We start from the raw sequence: 14,162 nt of genomic DNA, 5'->3' as shown, positions 1-14,162 counted from the left end.
TGTGCCACCAAAACTGCCCGTTTTCTACCCCGTGTGAGGATTTCGAGTTGGATCAAGTCTCCCAGGTTGGGTGTACCAGGTGGTGCTGGGAGACTTGCAGGGTCGTGAGGAGGACACCGAGTGCTGCAATGCAAAGGCCCGGGCGGCCCGCCCAAAAGGTTGTGGCGGTGATCGAGGATCCCGCCTCGAAGGATGGCCCGCAGGTTGCCGCCCACTTCCCGGGCGGGCTAGGGGATTTCGCCCTCGGGGTCCAAGCGGGGATGCGGGGGTGGATGCCACATGCCCTCGGCCCTGCCGGCCTTAGCCAGGCCCGCGCACTGGAACCAAGACTTGGCGACCCGGGGCAGTCGCGACCCTGCTAACTCTGCTCCCCTGACGGTCCCACCAGCCCGCCCAGGTACCAGACTCGAGCAGCCAAAGCCCACTTCCCTCCGAACCCAGAACGTAGCATTCATCTAAAAGCCTTTTCTTCTTCCTTCCCTCCCCTCCTGCTCCTTCCCTTTCTCCTCCTTCTTCCTGTTTTTTCCTTCCTATTTGTATCCCTCTGGCTGCAAACCAACAGAGGCGCCCAAATATAAAAGTCAAGGCGAATTAAAAGCGTATGGCTTGCGCGCCCCACCCCCTCTTTAAATTGTGTTTCAAAACAACATAGTGACTTTTGGACAAGATTTTTCTATTTCACCCGCGCCACAATAGAGACGCAATGAATGCGGCTGGTGAAATGTTTGGCTGTGTCAAATTCAGTCCCGCAGGCTGGCTTGGGCCAGCACTGGGGCTCCGCTTTGTGTTATGTTCACGGAGAAGATATTAATTAAAAGAAATACATGATTAAAAAGTAATGAGTTGAATAAAAATTATCTCAGCTCATTTTCTGATTATGTTAATTGTTAAAAACCCTTCAATCACGCCGTTGCAGTCAATGGGCTTTAATGTGAAATTAGTGGGCTCTTGATAACTTACAGTCCAGAATAATCCTGGCGGTTTAGTTATCATTCCTAATAACAAGGATGTTGCTAAGAACAGAAATTTTACATGATTTTGATACATTCAGCCCTTCCCCCCACGTGTCAAAAAAAGAAAAAAAAAAAAAGGCTTCGCCTGCGGGCGATTTCCAACTTCTTCACGGATCGACCATGGCCTTGGCGAGGAATTGAGTTGGCGATCCAGCCATTTTGCTCCCACAGGCGGTCCATCGAGTGTGCTTCCGCCCAGCACTGGTTCCGGGTTCCGCGACCCAGCGCCTTTGGGAGACCGAGGGAGCAGCTTCCCCACCCCGCGCTGTGCCCCAGATCGTGTTAGGGGTCGGGGGTTGGAGGAAGACAGGACTCGCAGCTTTGGGGGCCGGAGGGGCCACGCGCCTCTGTCGCAAGCAGGACTGTGCGTAAACGTGTCTAGACAGCCGCGGAGTGCCCCTCGGGATTGCAAGGCAGGGCCAGGCCGAGTTGTGGCGCGTATGTGGCTTGTGTGCGCGCGACGCCCGCTCGTGCACTTTCCGGGCTTTGGAGGCCGCGGGTCTCGAGGACCCACGGAAAGGGAGCAGGGAGTCAAGCGTGCGAGGCGATGGCCCTCCGCGCCTCAGAGCCTGGGCGGCTCTCCTGACAAAGTGCCTGGTGCGGTGTAGGGTCTTAGCTTTTCACTGGATCTAAAGAAAACTGGTAAATTCGTACCTGGTTCTGATGAGTGATGACGGCCGGGTGTTCTCAGCCAACCCTACCCCTCCTAGGGGGCCCCAAAACTCCCATCCTACCCCGGACCAAACTCCGCCGAGCTGGGGCGGAGTAATAAACTGGTCGAGAAGGAGGAGGGAGATTTCAAATCCTCTTTGCACCTGTCTCGCATACAACACAAACACCTTTCACCCAGTGAACCTGAGGAAAGAAATGCCCCGCACCCTCCTTTAGGCTTCTTGTGAAACAGTGCAGCGCAGAATGGGCGCGCTTCGCTAGGGGGAAGGTGCAACTGTGAGGGCGGGGAGGTGGGTGTCCCTGACCTTGGGCCAGTGTGGGCTCAAGGCTAATTGTGGCCGGGAGGGATGGTCCTGGATTATCAATTCACCTGGTGCAGACGTCTAGGAACCCAAAAACGTCCCATTTAGGCTCTTTGACACCTTAGCCACCCCTCACCAGCCGGCCTGCAAGTCTTGAAGGTAATGTCTGCAAACAGAAAGAGACTCAAACTCCACTTTCTCCCAGAACTAAGGGGGGTGGGGGGCAGAGATTGCATTTCATTATTTTTGTCTGAAATTGTACATGCATACATACATAAATACACAAAAGTCTATAGATATTAATATGCAAAAGTCTGTGAGCATGTTGGGGGAGCTGTGAGGTGAAGGATACCTGTTTGTGCGTGCGAGTGTGTGACAGATTTCTTCCCAGAGCACCAGGCCCTTGTTTCTCAAAGTGCCTTTTTCAAAGCTACTACCGCTAAGACCATCTATCTGAATGAGGTGGTGTTTCTTAATATTCTTGTTTGTTTGTTTCTCTTGTGCCTTACAAAGAGCAATTTAAAATATACATATATATAAATATTTTTTTTTCTTTGCACCTTCCCAAACCCAGTGAGAAATCTTCCCTTGAGAGTTCTCCTTGTTCGCCTCTCTATTTGCATCAGCTGTTAGACTGAGGATCATTTTAATAAATAACAATGAACGGGAATGGCATCTAGAGGGCTTGCCGGCAACATTTAAAAGCCAATAGAGTTTATAATTCTACTCTATCATTTCTTATTGATTAGAGTAATCAAGATAAAAGCTAGCCCGGGCTCGGAGAACTTCAGCGGCATATGATTAAAGATAAGAGTCAGTTAATTCTGGAGCTGGGGTAATGTGGCTGAAATGAAGAGTTCATTTGCATGAGATGCTGAGCCCAGTAACAAGGGGACAAAAATCACTAATTAGGATTGCAGAGCGTCGCCCTCTTTGCAGGCACCCTTTCCAGACCGCGAACGAAGCCGAGATCGGCGTTTATGTAAATCCGAGGCAGGACAGAACGCTCTCGCTGGCTCGTTTAATAGATCGCGATTATCACCCCCACCCTCAACGCCATCCTCCCGGCCCGGCTGCCCTATCTGGGTGGGGTTGGTAGTCACTCGGGTCGGATCTCCTCCTTTCCGGCCCATCCCGCTTCCCACCCCTGCGGTCCCGGGAGGGAGGCCGACAGACCCTCCTTAGGGGGTAAGTCGTCTAGTGTCTGGTGCCTCCGTGAGCTGGTCCGACTGCGGGGTCCTCGCCTGCAGTCGGCCTGATGGATGTGTCCGCCTGGGGAGGCCCAGCCCTGGCCCGGCGCCCGCGGGGCGAGGGGCACTAGCGCCGCGCAGGTCCCACAGGAAACTCGGGGCATCTACCCCGGCGAGGATTCCCGAAGGAGACCCGGGTCGCAAGGCCAAAATCCATGACTCCCAAGCCGATGGCTCCCGCTAGTACGCCCCTGCCTGACCTGCCATTCTGGACAGAACCGGTCTGTGGGCGCCCGAGAGCGCGCGGTTGAGAACTGTGCGCGCGCGCGGGAGTGAGTGCACGTGCGAGTGTGCCTGGGTGTGCAGGAATGTGTGAGTGTGTGTGACTGTGTGTATACGGCTGAGTCCAGGCCTGGGCAAATGTGAATGTTTCGTAAGCATGTTACTGTGTGAACGTTTTTTTCCGCATGCGTGTACACACGTGTGAACATTCGTGTAAACGGCATGTCATGTAATGTATATACGTGTGTTGTGTATGTGGCCTGTGACGTGCGGGGGGGCGGAGAGCGACGGATCAGAGAGGTTCCTCGAGGTAGACCTGCAGCCAGGGTTCGGGTGCCCGGGGGGTGGGCTGGGACCTGGGCACGGCCTCCGGAGGCCCGCGGCGTCGCGGGAGACACCGGCTGGAGAGCGCGGGTGGAGAGAAGATCCAGAGGCGCAAGGAAGGAAACGCCTTCGTGCCGCCGGTGGCCCTGAAGCACAACCTTGCGACCGACCAAGAAAAGCAGCCTCGGACCCGCCGGGGGAATATGAAAGCAGCCACAAAGGCACCCAAAGACGAAAAGGCCTCTAGAGGAGCAATGGCAGAGCGTTCCCACCCTGGCCCTCTCAATAGGCGTGCCAGGAAAACTAGGCTATCGACTCCGCGTCTGCGGGCCCAGGACACTCCCGGACCTCGAAGCTCCTTCCCCGGGAGGGAGAAACGGAGGGACGCGCGACGTCTGCGGCAACCCCTCTTGGAGACCTCGCGGCCGCGCCTGGAAGCCTCCTCACGGCCTGCTTTACATCAGCCCCTTCAGAACTAACTTTGCCCCTCACTTGGCTGCGGCATAAAGGAATCAAGACCTATGCCAGATAATTGTAGGTGTCAGCGTGGAAAATGGCTGTGTTTTCAGGTTCTCACATGTCTCGCTGTGTCAGCTCCCGCGCCTCCGCGGGCTCCCTCCCCCCGCCTCCCCTGCCAACCTCAGCCCACAGCGCCTGGGCCGCGGCTTCCGCGCGTGGGAAATGGGGCTGAGCGGAGCCGGCGGCCCACGGACCTGCGGCGCGCGTCCGCAGCGCGCCTGCAGGGCAAAGGGGGCCTGGGGAGCGACCGAAGGGGGCGCCCCGCGTGGCCGCGGGACCCGGGAGGATGGTGCCTGCTAGTCTCTCCAGGTACTTTTTTTTTAATCCGTGCCTAACCGCGGGCTCCCTCACCACCCACCCCTGGTCTCCCCATACGGAATAAAGTCAGTCTGTATTTAATGGTTATGGCGGATGTGAGGGGGATTTGGCAGAGGCAGAAGAGAGTTCTTTGGCTCTCAAATATCGCTCCTTACGTCGTGTGAGTCTACCAACCCACCACGACCCCATATTCTTGTGTGGGTGTCTGACTCGAATGACAAGCGGGCTGATTTTTTCAGTACATAGCTGGGAAATGTAGTGAGTGATAATAGAGATTTCTCTTTCATTTTTTACGCTTGACTTGGTTATTGTTGCTTTTCTTTTCCCGTGATTCCTTCTGAGGATTAGCTCTGACTTCCCCACTATTGGCGGTCAAAGTGGCCCCGACTCGGGATGACAATTGATGGGGATCAAGGGATTGCCCATTCTGTGCCTGTAAGAACGGATTCGTGCCAGAGAAACTCATCAAGTGGAGGCAGAGAATAAAGACCGTTCGGGGGTAAATGTATTCATTGAGAAGGGTTCTCACAAATTGCTTCTAAGTTTTTTTAATGAAAAGTAACGATTGCAGCAATCAGCGGCTTTTTGGCGGATTACAAATCTGGAGGGAACTGTGGCGCTGCATTGAAAAGTGCCCCCGCCTTCGCACGGGGGCAGCCGGTTCACAGAGCCGGGGGTGGGAGGTGGGGGTTGGGGAGAGGCGGTGTCCCGGGGCAAGACAAAGACGCCGAGGGGACAAGCCTAGGAGGGTGCTTCAGGGCGCTCCGGCGCGCTCCCGGGAAATGGACCGGGAGTTGTCCACTGGGCACGGGTGTGATGGGGAATCCCCCACCCAGGAAGGCGAGGGGCAGGGTGCGGGAGAGGTCGGCTCCACCACTACTAGGTAAACTACGGACATCTGGAGCTAGGAGGGCGTCCGAGCCGGTGACAGTGAAGGGCAGAGAATGGAGGGTGCGGCCTGATCCCCACGCCTGGGCACCGTCCCCGCCCCGCGCTCATGGTTTCTTCTTTTAGGGACCCCTTTTTCTGCAAACTGGAACAGAAGTTTGGAAACCCGCTAGGCCAGGGCTCGGGTTTCCCGGGGTGTTACAGGCAGGAGGAATCAAGCTGGGTTATCTCCTTGGGCGGGGGCAGATCCCTACTCCCAACTGCTTGGGTCTAGATCGCCCCAGACCCCGGTGCCACGGTGGAGCCCGCGCGCATGCCTTCGTCAGCTCAGCCTTCCGGCGCGCGCCACGCCCGGGCCCTGGCCGCCGCGCCCCCTGCCCTGCGACGCAGGGAGCCGCCTTAGAAAAGGGCGGGGGGGGGGGTCAGGAGGACAGAGGCAAAAGGCTATTCCCACAGAGTCTGAAAACGGCGGCAGAGTCCTAATGCAGCGGCGTTCAGCCTGACTTTTTATACATTTCAACAGTGTATCCTCGCAGGGGACTGGGAGTTATGTATTCTGCTCCGGCTTCTTTAAGGCTCTCCGAAGTAAATAAGGGAAGAGAGAGACAAGGGTGGGGAAGAGGAGGAGAAAAATCAAAGCCTCCTCTCCTTCCACTCCCCCTCCGTAAGTTTAAGAAAAAATCCGGCAGGCAAGTCCGCAGCCCTGAAGGTTTAACTTTTTTTCTTTGCAGCTTGTCAATGCCACCATTGCTTTGATGGGAAGCGCCTCAAGGTGACACATTTCTGAACTTCACCCCCTTTTCAAACTAACTCCCTACCTCCTTGTTAGTGGCCAGCTCTGAACTTCTGCAGAGTGTTTTTGTGTGAGTCAAGGCTCATTCACGGGCCGCTTTTGTGGGCCTCTCCTCCTTTCAGGCCTCAGCGTGTTACACCAATTAAAGGGCGACGTGCTGTAAATGTAATGGGCCGCGCAGCGATTGTTTCTGACAAGCAACAAAACACATAGATCCACCCCTTAGATTAGGCCGTTGAAGGGGAGGTTGAGGCCGGTCAGTTTACTGAATAGTTTGTGAACTGTAATTCTGAGGGCTCATGTGAAAAAAAAAAGTCTCTTCCCACCTCCCTCCTCTTGCTCCCCCTCCCCCTCCCCAAAAGCTCCAAAAAAGGAAGAAGGGGGAAAAAGTGATAGCCATGGAGCAGAATGGGGTCAGAAGAGAAAAATCCAGGGTGAGGGGCTTGCCCTGTCACCTGGACAGTGTGACGACTCCTCCAGCTCTTTCCCCTTCTCCCTCACTCTCTGAAAACCTCCAGCCTGGCCCTCAGTTTTACTGGCCACAGGAGAAGGGGGATCTGGTTTCTGGCCCTCTCCTACTGCTGCCCCCATCCCCACCCCCCATCCACACACTGGGGCTTGCGATCAAGATAGGAGTGAAGTAAAAGTCAGGTTGTCTTGGTGGAAAATTCCATCAGGGTCTGATCTGGTCTCAACGGGACATGGATGAGGCACGGGCTGCAGCCACCCCTCCCCATCCCTTCCCTGGTGGGACGATCAGCCCTTGCCTTCCCCTCCAGCCTCCAGGCCTTCTCCACAGCCTCCGTCCATGGTGCTGTAGAGGCCTGTGATGCCAACACTCAGCCTGGGCTCCTGGGTTTTTTTTGTTATTTTGGTTTTGTTTTTGTTTTTTTTTTTTTTTTGGCTCCTGGGTTTTTTATGGTGTCTTCCATCCATCCTGACTTCTGTAACCTTCTGTCATCACCTGGACCTTAAAGAGCACATTCACCTGGAAAGAAGAGGTATAGAGATTATCTCATCTTTCTCACAGTCTGAAGCCCAGAGAAGTGACTCCTCCACAGTCACAAAACAAGTAGCAGAGCTTCGACTGGAGTTCAGATCTCCTGATGGCCAGGCCAGACCATCCCACAAAGCACCCTCCCTCCCATACCTGACTGCCTCACCTTTTTAATGAAGATTTCCCCAGTTACTTCTGTTCGCTTATCTCCCCTCCCCACAAATTCCTTGACCTAGAATCTCCCTGCCCCCATCACTTTCTGCCTGGAAACCTCCTAGGCTTTCTTCAAGATTCTCAAATGACACCCTCTTTGTGAAGCCATTCCAGGGAAGAGGATCAGCCTGATGGGGAGACTGAATGAAACTGTGTGTTCCTGGAACAGAGTGAGGCCGGAGAGAGAGGTAAAGTTCAGATCTGGCATAGCTCTGTGGCCAGTCAAGGATTTTGGATTTTATCCTAGAAGCCCTCACAAGGAATGAACAGTTTTGAGCAAGGAAGTCCCTTTTCTAGACTGAACTTCTAAAGAATAAAGACGATATCCTTTCCATCTTTGTTTCCCTCTACTCCTATCCCAATGCCTGGCACATAATCCACAATAAACATTTGCTGAACACATAAATGAACCAATGACGCATTAAACGCAAACCATCCATCCCTTCCTTATCTCTTAATTGTGCCTAACCAGGTTATAAGGGCCAGATGCTAGTGTCTTTGAATTCTCATCAGATGTCTAACTGATACTGGTGCCAGGCTAGGAATACAGTACCCTTGTCCGTTGATTGAAGGTATGCAAAAGATAGAACTTCACTCTAGGAAACTGGGACTTCTTGTCCTTGCAAATATTAATCATCTTACCTTGAGGAACAAGTTACTTGACCACTTGGAGGCCTTGGTTTCATCTTCAATAAAAGGGACAACACCACTTAGTTGGTAAGGAGTAAACAAGACCATTTGTATGGGAATAACTTGTAAAAGGCTGACCTAGCAATTGGAAGGAATACATTAATGAGTGCAAGTTAGTGTGTGCCCTGGGGCCAGAGCTGGACCTGTGATGCAGACACCACCCATTTAAAATGACAAAGGTGGTCCAAAAGCCACTGAGATTCCCCTGGAGAACTGCTGCATCCCTCGCCTCAGCCTTCCCCTCTCAGGAACATTCGCTGCTGGCCCAGAGCCCAGCCGGTCCCACATCTCCCCCCAGGGCGTGTCACCGCTGCTGACACCCTTCACACTTGGCTGCCTACACTCCTGCTCCGAGAAGCCTGTTTCAAAGAAGCCCGCATTCCCTTGTTGCACGTAGAAGGCTGCAATTGGAGACGGGACAACTAGCTTCTGGGAAGCCATGGCAGAAATCACACAGGCTCTGATTCCTGCCGAGAACCAGGCGAAAGAATCTCTCCTGGGAAGAGCAGACAGAGCCCACTAACCCGCTGGCTTCTCACCAAACCCTACTGCCAGGCGACTGTGAGGTTCTCATCCTGGAGGCCCGCACATCCTCAGGGGTGAAATGTGAGTACGAGAGTGGAGACTGCCAGACTCTGGGGTGTGTGTGTGTGTGTGTGTGTGTGTGTGTGTGTGTGTGTGTGTATGTGTGCGTGTTTCAAACCATGTTAGTTAGCCTCTAACAAATGGTGAGAAAAAGAACTCCCAAAGAAGAAAGGGAGTCTTTTTGTTTGATTGAAGTTTATACATCAAAATCAAATTCCTCTTTAACAGCTACCTCTAACCTTCCATTCAAGAGCAGGAAGGAGAGAAACTTCCCTGTAGTGCCTTCATCTGAACATATTTTTAACTTCAAGGAGTAGGCATAGCAGCTAATATTTTGAAAACTCTGAAGCAAATCAAGGTAGCCCACCTGCCTGGGAGAGCTCCGGGCGCAGGAGGGGGGCATCCATACGAGTGGTGTGAGCTGTTTGGCAAGTCAGGTCCTCCCTGGGGAAATGTTTCTTGTGCCAGAGGCCTGCCATTGTCCAGGCTAACGTGGGAATGAACGTGTCCTCAGAGACTTTCACTCCAACCTAGTGTGTGTACTGCTAAATCCTTCCTCTGCACCCCAAACAACTACAAAGGCTATCTCTCCTTGTTCTAAGGAGCCATGAATTTCTCAGCCACTAGGAATGCCTGCTGCTTCAGTCAAGCCACGGCAACCATAAGTGATTTCAGCTAAGGGTACTAGACCCCCTTTCATATCTTCTCTCACCAGATTCCTCCCAGAGGGTGTTTTTTAATGATCTCCTCCGCAGCTAATGGAGCCTTTCATTTTCACAGGAGGGTAACAACTGGGGAGCAAAGCAGGGTTCAGTGAGTGAGCAGCGGAGAGGCAGTGAGTGAGCGGCATTGAGAGAAAGCAGCGTCTGGAGGAATTTCTCTGGGGTCAGGGGAAGATAGTAGCTACAGGAGAAGAAAAACAAAAAGAAGTCTGGCTAATGCTTGGGGAAGTGGCTTCTACGGACTAAACCGTGTGCCCTACCTATTGCTGCACGGCACTCGCGTTGCCACCAGATGAAAGGTGGGGAGGCAGAACCCTAAACAAGGGAATTCAATTACATCTGAATAAGAATAGGCTAAATAGGATTCATTTGTGAAAAGTTGGTTGAAAGAATACCACCATCCAAACCCTAATTTCACTATTATGTTAAAGTCCCGATTTCTTTGCAGTTTCTGATTAGAAAATGTTTCCCTTATTCTGTCTTTGCTACGGGCATGTGACCTCTTAATTTAATTTTGGCCTTGGCTTATACAAACCAATTGCTGTGGAAATTCTCTCCTGTGGCGCAGCAAAGACAGGAGGAAAGAAGAACACTTGCAATTATATTTTTGTGCTCTTAATTCATTTAAGTAGTATTGTCAACCACCCCTAATGGTTTATGGTCACAAACTAGGTTTACATCTGTACGAGGATAGCTGCCTATTTCAGCGATCCCTAATGTGTGTCTCTGTGATGCAGAAAGAGGGTGAGGAGTTTAGCTCAGAAGTTAGGGGAGTCTAAGGTTGGAATCCACCAGCCTGATGCCCCAACATTTCCCTAACTGCTGCCTCTCCCTCTGCCTCTGCCAGGTCCCTAGATGAGCCCCTGTGGTTGGTGCCAATCAGTAATGACCCCTGCCCAATTCACCCAACAGCCAGTCCGTGGTGGTAAAGATGGGGGATGGCAATCAGACTGGTTATTTTGTACACAATTGTAAACACATACATACACACCCTGCTGCTTTTCCCACCCCAAACATATTATTTTCATTAATTTTTTACTTTGCAGTCACTTGCCTAAGCTGGTTAAGCAAATGCTCTTTGGTTTCTTCAATTTCTCAATCCCTCTGCTCATGGATTGCTGTTAAACTTTGAGAAAAATCTCATATCCATAGGGAAAAGTTATGATTTGGGAACAGAAACTAAGTTAGGCAGAGAGCTTAAATTTGGAATGCACAGTGTATTTGTTTTGTTTCGTTTGTCATGTGCCTTTTTCTGGAGAATGGAATTATAACTCTTGATGAAATAACAATTTTTAAGCTCCGGCCCAGGCAACTTGGATCCAAGCTCTGCCATATACTAGCTAAGTAACTCTGGACAAGTTAACCTGCCTTTGTCTCAGTTTCTTAACCTCTCTGTGTCTCAATTCTTCATCTGTAAAATAATAGATAAAAAAAATAAAATAATAAAAGTAACCACTTCATAGTTTTATGAAGACTAAGTGAATTAATACATGCAAAGAGCTTAGAATAGTGTCTGGCACATAGTAATTGCTCAATTAGTATTAGCTATTGTAATCATTATCCTTTGATATGTTGAAAAACGTAGTGAGGGATAGGAACACAAGGTTCCCACTGTTGTGGTTTAGAAAAGGTGTAGACCCTGAATGGCCTGGCAGGCAGTGAAGGCCCTCAAGTGAAGCAGAGTTGGGCTTGGTTCTGGTTCTAACCACCTGGTGTGGCCTTGGCCATGTTCTCTAGGAGCTGTGGTTTCCTCCTTCATGTTAACGTCACATGCTAACTGAGGATGGTAATAGCATCTACCTTGCAAGATTGTTGTAAGGATTAAAGACAATACCTGGAAAGTGCCCAGCACAGTGCCTGGCTCTTAATGGGCCTTCAGAATATGTCAGCTATTGCCAGATATAAGTTCAGCCAAGACACGACATTGGATACGGTTACATGCAGGGTCACCGTGGTGGGATCCAGCCTCAGTGGGGAAAAAATTGGCACCACCCAGACCTGCCAAGGGCAGTGATCTAAAAATCTTTACCTGGGATTTGTGTTCAGGCCCCAGCCCTCTTCTGGACAGCTGGACCCTGGGTTTGTCCTGGCTCCACCATCTGCTCATCAGCCCAGGCAAAATCAACCATTGCAGGGACTGGAGGTTGGGTCAGGGGAAGCGGACTATCTCCCAATGCCTGTTTGATGTGTGCGGGTGTTTTGAGTACCTGATTATCTGCAATGTGAGAGCAGGGGCTGCGTCTGTTTCTGTTCAACAACCTTCCTCCAGTGTCCTTGGTAAACATTTGTTAAATAAGTTTAAAAGAAATAAAAATAAATAAATAAATACCTTATTAATGACTTTCTTGTGCAGTAGCAGCTCAGTTAAACCTGAACCCAATAAACTATATCTCAATTTACCTAATTTTTTTTTGCTTCATCTTAGTTGGTGAAGGAAGAAGTAAATGACAACAGAAGTAACTTACATGGAGGAATTTAATGTCAAAAAACTACCTGCAAAAACAAAAAATAAATAAATAAAAGAAAGAAGGAAAGAAAGAAAGAAAAAACTACCTGCAGTTTTTCAGAATATGACATTGGATTTGTACAGATTCAGCCCCATTTCCTGGAACTTGTACATGGATTTCATTAGCGCTGTAGAATTCATCCAAAAAAAAAAAAATGTTTATAGAGCAAGTCCTATTTGCCAAAGACTGAAATAATAACTTACATTTTCAGTTTAATATTAATTTCATATGTAAATTAAAAGTAATTACCCCAGGGATAAAAAGAGAAGGCAATTATTACCATCTCCATTTCCCGTAATAGGAAACTAGGGCTCAGAGAGGTTGAGTGATGTGCCCGAGGTTCCTCTGCTGATATGTCTGGGCTGAAAGGTGTCTGAGCCCCTAAACCAGTGTTCTTTTCACTTTTCCCTGTGATCTCTTCCATGGGAACTACTACTTAAACTCGTGACTCACACGTCACCAAGAAAGAGCAAATATCGTTACCATCTTTACAAAGAGAGGAGAGGAAACATTTTAGAAACACTTTCCAGTGCTGTTTAACAAAAAAACATGCTCTGGTTAACATGAAGATTTTATTAGAAAATACTATGAGTCAGAATACTTCATTCTCTAGTGCACCCATTAATCCAAATTTAAATCTAGGTATTTAGGATCTAAAATAGAAATAAAAGAAGGTATTTTTGGCTATTTTTAACACCATGGATAGAAATTTCCAGCCGGAATTTCCTCAGTAGGTGCTGGATGACTTATACCCCCTGCCGGTCCCATCCCCCCTGTGTGGGGGCACAGAGAGCCCTTGTGCAGAGGGGAGTGGGCATGAGAGAGAGAGAGAGAGAGAGAGAGAGAGAGACAGAGAGACAGAGAGACAGAGAGAGACAGAGACAGAGAGACAGAGGTGGTGGTGGAGGGAGGGAGAGAGAGAGGAGCTGTAGTTTCCCAAGAAGCCCAGCTTTCCCTCCTCTGTGTCTATCCACCAACACACCTCCTCCCAATAAGTCAGTTGGAGTGGTCTTTCTCACAATCAAATTTGCTTTGATTAAGACAATTATGACAATGGCCAATGTCAAGATGATCTTGACGGGAAAGGGTAGAAGGTCTGTATGATCAGAAGTCCTGGGGAAAATTGCAATGCGAACAAGTTTGTCTTGCATCCTGCCCTTTCTCACCTACTGCTTAGCCATTCCCCCTCCATAGGTTCCTTTTCACACAGTGATCTTTGCTCCTGAAAGGTCCCAATTGCTACACCCCTCCCAGATCTGCCCTGTTTGGAAAGGGCCTCCAGCTTCCAAACTACTGGTAAATCTAGCTTTTTCACGTAGGTATTAAGATGATCTGACCCAGCTAACTTGCCTTAAAAAGAATTATGCCCAGAGGATAAACAATTCAAAAGAAGCTCTTAGCCTTAAGGAAGCTCTGATTTGTAGGTTACAGGCGGGCGATGTTTCAGGAGGTCGATGAAGGAGCGTCCATGGTCAGGGACTCACCCGTGGCCAATAAGCTAACTAACTGATTAAAAGTGCATCGAATCAGCTATGCATCATGAAACATAAGCCACAGCAACACAGAGGGTGGGCCAGAGCAGATTATTTTAAAAGGAGACAGGGTAGAGACAGTGACTGGTACCTCCTTTATGTGATTGTCAACCTTAGTGCACACTGCAGTCCCCTGGGGAGCTGCAAAAACATACAACTCTCTGGCCCCACCTCCAGAGCTTATTTAATTGATCTGGAGTGGTCAGCTCTGGTCTAGGGAGTTTTAAAATCTCCTCAGGCAATTCTAATGTGAAGTTAAGGGGTCAGACATGGTACCTCAGCAAGCAAAGTTCACGGGGCAGAGAAGCCACCTGGGAGCAGAGAAAAGACTAAACTTGATGTGCCATCTCAGGCCCAGAGCCACCACCAACTGACCACAGTGTCCAAGTCTCTTAGTTCAATTAGTTGCGGGCTCATTCCATACTTCTAACTGTAACTGCAAAGGAGTATCAAGCAATTTCACAACCTATGCAAAGCACACACAGCAAAACTGAAATCAAGGCATAAAGCTTACTGGGGAAAGAGATTCTTTAGACATGGGCCTAGTGGGTTCTATCTTACACTCTGGTGTTGGCAACAAAGGTTGCTGTGGCTTGTTTCACGATGCATAGCTGA

This window comes from Choloepus didactylus, chromosome 7 (genome assembly GCF_015220235.1).
Source record: "Choloepus didactylus isolate mChoDid1 chromosome 7, mChoDid1.pri, whole genome shotgun sequence".
Classification (NCBI taxonomy): Eukaryota; Metazoa; Chordata; class Mammalia; order Pilosa; family Megalonychidae; genus Choloepus; species Choloepus didactylus.
Note: the sequence above shows the minus strand (reverse complement) of the source record.